General features: G+C 39.8%; 1 protein-coding gene across 1 annotated transcript in view; it reads right to left on the bottom strand.

The window, feature by feature from the left end:
* LOC101851567 (somatostatin receptor type 2-like) overlaps nucleotides 1-5156 on the bottom strand; it is a 122900-nt gene extending 117744 nt beyond the window's left edge. The window contains exon 1 of the mRNA XM_005095082.3: nucleotides 4305-5156. The gene's annotated coding sequence lies outside the window, so the exon portion shown is untranslated. The remainder of the gene's footprint in view (nucleotides 1-4304) is intronic.
* Nucleotides 5157-5464: the final 308 nt, after the last annotated feature.

Genomic DNA, 5464 nt, shown 5'->3' with positions numbered 1-5464 from the left:
GCCGAACCCTTACTCCCGCCTCTTTTTTTCGGTGTATATTATTTAAAACGAATTTTAACACATTTTTAAAATGCAACCAGGTCCCCGTTCCTGTCTCAAGAATGTCCCAGTCTCAAGAATGAACAAATCTATACAGGGACCATTCCTAACCCATTTTGTCTTTTTTCGATGTTATTTCTCAAAATGTTCCCTTTTCCCGATAATGGGGTATTTCACATCTCATTGGGTTCCCAGCGTGTTTTGGTAATGTCGCCCGAAATCTAAAATCGATGAGGTGTGGTATCACAAAGGAGTCCTCTGTATACTCATTTCGTCCAGGGGAATTTAACTGTAATCAGAGGTGGGGTGAGTGGGGAGGGTTGGAGTCTCTTGTACGCCTACTGTATTGCGTTTCTGTTTCGGGTTTTGTTTGGCGTCTTCTGCGAGGCTTGAATCTTTCAAAGAAATTCCTTAGGGAGACGTGGAGAGGGGGGGGGGGACAAAATTAAATTCGGAAATTAGATGGAATTCTAGCAACGTCAGCATAAAACCGAGAGCAAGACAGGGGACAAAGTGAACGTACAGAGATGGCAACGTGCCCCCATATGGGAAAACGCTAACACTTTAGTGGGAACTTTGCTATGATAAGAAAAATACATATCGGGCTAAGTGAGCAGCAGCTAAACATCTCACGTATTCAAATCAAATTGATGGAAAGCTTTTATTTCTAAACATCTTGACAGGCATGTTTTCCTTGAAAAGAGAATGGGCCGAAAGTAATGTGATGTTGAGTTCCTACTACAGCATTCAATGATGAAAAGGGAACCAAATTTAAATCTTTGCATGCATCGAAGCTATAAAGTTGCAGTAAATATTATTTACATTTACATCCTCGTTCACGTGACTCAGGCGCCAGTGCGTGTAGACAACGTCGAGCCTACCATCATTGGCCAGGTTGACGAGTATAACGAGCATTCCAGCAGGATACGAAAGACGCGGGGATGCTTGATCAAGTATTTCCTTTATATGAAAACCAACCAAACACGCATACGAACAGGCGGACGAGCCTAATCATCACGTACAAGGCACCAGTACCCGCAATTGCAAACCACAACGTATTATCATGACCTAGGAATAAAAATATAACGTGTAAAGTACGTGTATCGGGTCAACACCCCTTTCGATATTCTTAGGTTGTTTATTTTTTACAAACATCTCATTGGGGTTTTTGATAGAGCCAGTTAAACTAGATACTTCCAGCGGAAAAAACAACTGAGGGGAGGGTAAACACTGTCTGTTGGTCAACAGGTTAAGGTTTATGGTATGGTATTTGTTTAGCGCCCCGATAACAAATACTAAGCTTAATTAAGGGGCGGCGCCTATGATTTTTATGTGTTCATGTCAAGTGGGTAAAAATCCTTTACAAAATATCCAAAGTAACCAAAACTCAAGATCACCTCGTTGGAGATTCAAACCAGGGCTAACCACATGGTAGTCTAACATATTTGGACTCAGTTATTGGCGCTTCCAGGGCTGCAGGTACCCATCCAAACAAAAGTAAAGCCATCCATGGTCAATAGCAGGAAAGATACGGGAGAATGTCTAAATTCAGAGAAATCCCCTAGGTATATTGCTGCTGTTTTATTTATAAACTCAGCAGTTGCTAAACAACCCAGCGTTCACTGCCCCCAATGGCTTGAAGAAGAAGGAAGATAGCACTTGAGCTTGTGAGGTCATGAACGCTATGCCCTTTTCACCTAGCTGTCATAATTATTTCTTTTCTGATACATACCATAGATAAAAATGGAGACAGCTCGCCTTTAAAACAGAATTTTCACTTGATTTCAACCTACTCTTTGCGCTCTTTAGAAGGAGGAACGTTATATGGTTATGTTCTTCAGCGCGTTTCCAGCAATTATTATCATTTCAAGCATCGGAACTTTCGTATGCCACAGCTCGATTCCAAGAGTTTCAATTTGATAACTTAGAGATCCATGTAACACCCTTCCTCTGGATACGTACCCCATTTCTTCACTTATTAATCTGCGATGGGCATTGTATTTACACAGATAACTTGGCTTTGAAACAAGAATACCCCACTATTGATTGGCAAGGTCAGATGGAATGGGATGCAGCAGATACCCGGATAATAAGTACGAGTCCTTGTAAATTATTTACAGGAGGTTTTAGTGTCCTTTTGTTTCATGCCATTAACTTTGTTGCATAATTACGGAACGATTTTGATTCTCTTCCATTGCCAGGGCATACTCATGAACAACGGCTGTCACGAGATCTTGGTGGTAAAACTCTTAGGGACAGGACAAACATGTCCAGTTTTGTTGAAAGTGCTTGATGCTGGCAATTTCATATCAGTTTGTTCTTCCTTGACACATTGACACTTGTTTAAGTGTTCCTGTTTTTTCTTTCAACTTCAGCTGTTGTTGGCTTTTGGATAGTTGGTATATTTCTTTTAATGAAGGTGACTACAACTTTGAGAGTGAAAAGTCAAATGTACTTCAATCTACAATTTAGTCACAACATTATTTGTAAAAAAAAATTAAACTCATATTCCGCTGACGTCTGTCTCTTTGAAGAAGAACACTGTTCATAGGTTATGTAATGATTACCGAACTTTTCCTTCTTTTCGCAGTTCATACTAGCAAATATTAAGCATAAAACTCGGAAGTGAGACTTAATATTCAGACTGGCCTGTCACATTATAACCAATGTCACAGGATCCGGCCCCCTAATGTCGAGTACGTGCAAGGAAGTTCTTTGTAATACTGTATTTTTTCCTCTAGTTTAATAATAATAATAATGAGGAGGATGACGTTGATCTCATCATCATCATCATCATCATCATCATCATCATCATCATCATCATCATCATCATTATCATCATTGCGCAAATTCCCGCCCATCAGCAAGCTCTATGAGCTTTATAATCTATATTATTACCCCAGCAGACCTAACAGCATTCTGAAACAATCTCAACTACCTGGGAAGCATACAGTGCTAGCTGCCATTTTAATGGCACTTGAACTCTAACATACTGACAAGATGGCCGGGTACCCATTCACACCGGAGTGAAGTGAGGAAAATCCTTGGGAAGTGCCTTTCTCAAAGACATAACGTCGGGCTTGATGCTCATCCACCTTCCCCCCCCCCTCTCCCGAACTCACAACCTCACGATATCCTATCCACCAGACCACCGACGCCACACACAGTTTGCTAAATCCTCGTGTCGACCTAGAAGTACACTGAAGAAAAGCCATGAGTGATCCAGCCTTTTGTAGTTTTCAAGAAGGATAAAAAGCAACTGGTTTTGTCATGTCATACAACAATAAGCGTCACTCCCACATTATCAAAAGATACATTTGAATACCAAGGCCCCAAGATGTGGAATGCTTTACCAAGCACTTTAAGAGAGATCACATCTTTTGATTCATTCAGATGTCAGCAAAAGTCATTTCTGTTTTTAAATTAATTATAAGATGAATATTTTGAGTAATTTTCTTTTACTCAGAACACAAGGTTTTATATTACTGTTTGTACGTTGTACTGTATTGTAAAGCGCTCAGAGCCTGTGTACTTTAATCGGGTTTGAGCGCTATATAAATGTCATTTATTATTATTATTATAAATACACTTAGTTTTATGTCTTATTCCGAGTTCTAAGTATAATTTGATAGTTGCCAGTACAAGTTTCTAAAACATAATGAATTTAGATACTCACAACTGCACGGTTTTAAAATGAAAGTATTAGAATAAACTATGTCTGTCTTACAGTTAAAAAACGACAATCCCAAGAATTTTCCACATAATATGAATATATTCAATCCATGTTAAAAAAGTATCAAAGCAATAACGAAAACAATCTTGCAGTGTTTAGCGACCAAAGCAAAATATCTCTTAATGGAAAAAAGACAAACAATCCCTTATCGATTCAAACATGCAGGACACAAGCTCCTATATTATTATAAATTTGTAATCGACTGTGCTTTAGTAAATTGCAAAGAGCAGAAGTATCTTATCTGCTTTGACTACAAATGATATTTGAACGTATTTCCAATGACATAAGTTCGGCAACGAATAGTATCCCGATTACTTTGTAAAACAGAAGAAAACAATCAGTACACATGGTGAAAAAGAAACAACAACAGAAAATTTCCGTAATAAAATTATAGAATCTAGTACATTCTCCATTTTATGAGAATGAAATCTCAACCAGAACAAAACAAGACCCAAAAAAAGGGGGAAAAAATACAAGAAAAAGACAGTTGACAATGCCAAAATGGACAATTAAAAAATAATGATATCCTTACCTGTATTGAGACTGAGCGTGAGAACAAATTCATAAGCACTTGGAGTCATGTAAAGCGTCTCTCAAACACGACAGTAGAATCGCACTCTTCACTGTCACACTCCAAGTTTTCTTCAAGTTACAGACGAATAAAGACCAGGTTATGTGAGCACGCAAAACCCTTCTTTCGAAGAACAGCCACGCCACTGTCAAGCTGCAGTTGACAACATCACAATGATATTACGTTGACCCCCATGGTTTAAAAAAAAATTATTATTTAACTCGTTTTGAGTAATATGTTTTGATGAACTGTTTGTGGGTCTCTTGTCTTTGGGATTGATAAAATGTTTCCAGAGTGAGTGTGTCAATATTTTGAAAATTGTTATTTTTCAAGTGTTCAAAGAAAAATACTTCTTCTAATAACAGTCAGCTCGGGTGATACTAGGGTCAAAGTAATGTGCACCGCGAAAATGTTTGAGAGACACAAGGCGTGAGTCGGAAGATGTCTGGAGATTTTCTAAAGTAATAAAAGTATCTTTTAATGAAACGCAAATCACTTTTTTACCGTTAGTGTTCCTTTACACGCCCAGAAAACTAGTCCAGATTTTCACATTCTACAAAGACAAAGGAAGAGATGTTTCTAGATACGTTCGTGTCATATCGTCAAAACTTTTCAGCGGACCAGTTGCTGGGATAGATATTGAAGAAGATCCAACATTTGACTGGGTTATCCTTTCGTGCCGACACTGCAGGTGAGCGCTGAGATCGTTGGGGGTGAGTGCGGGTCAACGGACAACAGCAGACTAGTAGCGCGGCTTGCCACTCATGTCGGGGAAGACAAACCCCAGCAGTGGTGGCCAGCGAACGGATTACAGCCGCCCGCTTCTCCCCTCCCTCCCTCCCTGGCAAGTCTCGCTCGCTCGCTCCTTTCCGTCCAGTACTCACGAAGAGGGTTAAAGAGTGTAAGAAAAGCGCGCTGCGCTCACGCGTGAACTTGCCGCGCGATCGGGCAGTGGCGTTGACGGTGAGAAACTCATGAGCTCTTCGAAGTAACAGGGTGAGAGGGATGGGAGAGAAAAGGAGAGATCATTTTGAGGTGTGTGTGTGGAAGGGGGGGGGGATACAATTTTGGTGTGATGGTTACAGAAATTAATAATACTATATGAATGGGTAAACAAACCA

The sequence above is a fragment of the Aplysia californica genome, unplaced genomic scaffold (assembly GCF_000002075.1).
Source record: "Aplysia californica isolate F4 #8 unplaced genomic scaffold, AplCal3.0 scaffold00095, whole genome shotgun sequence".
Lineage (NCBI taxonomy): Eukaryota > Metazoa > Mollusca > Gastropoda > Aplysiida > Aplysiidae > Aplysia > Aplysia californica.
This window is presented reverse-complemented; position numbering and strand designations above follow the sequence as displayed.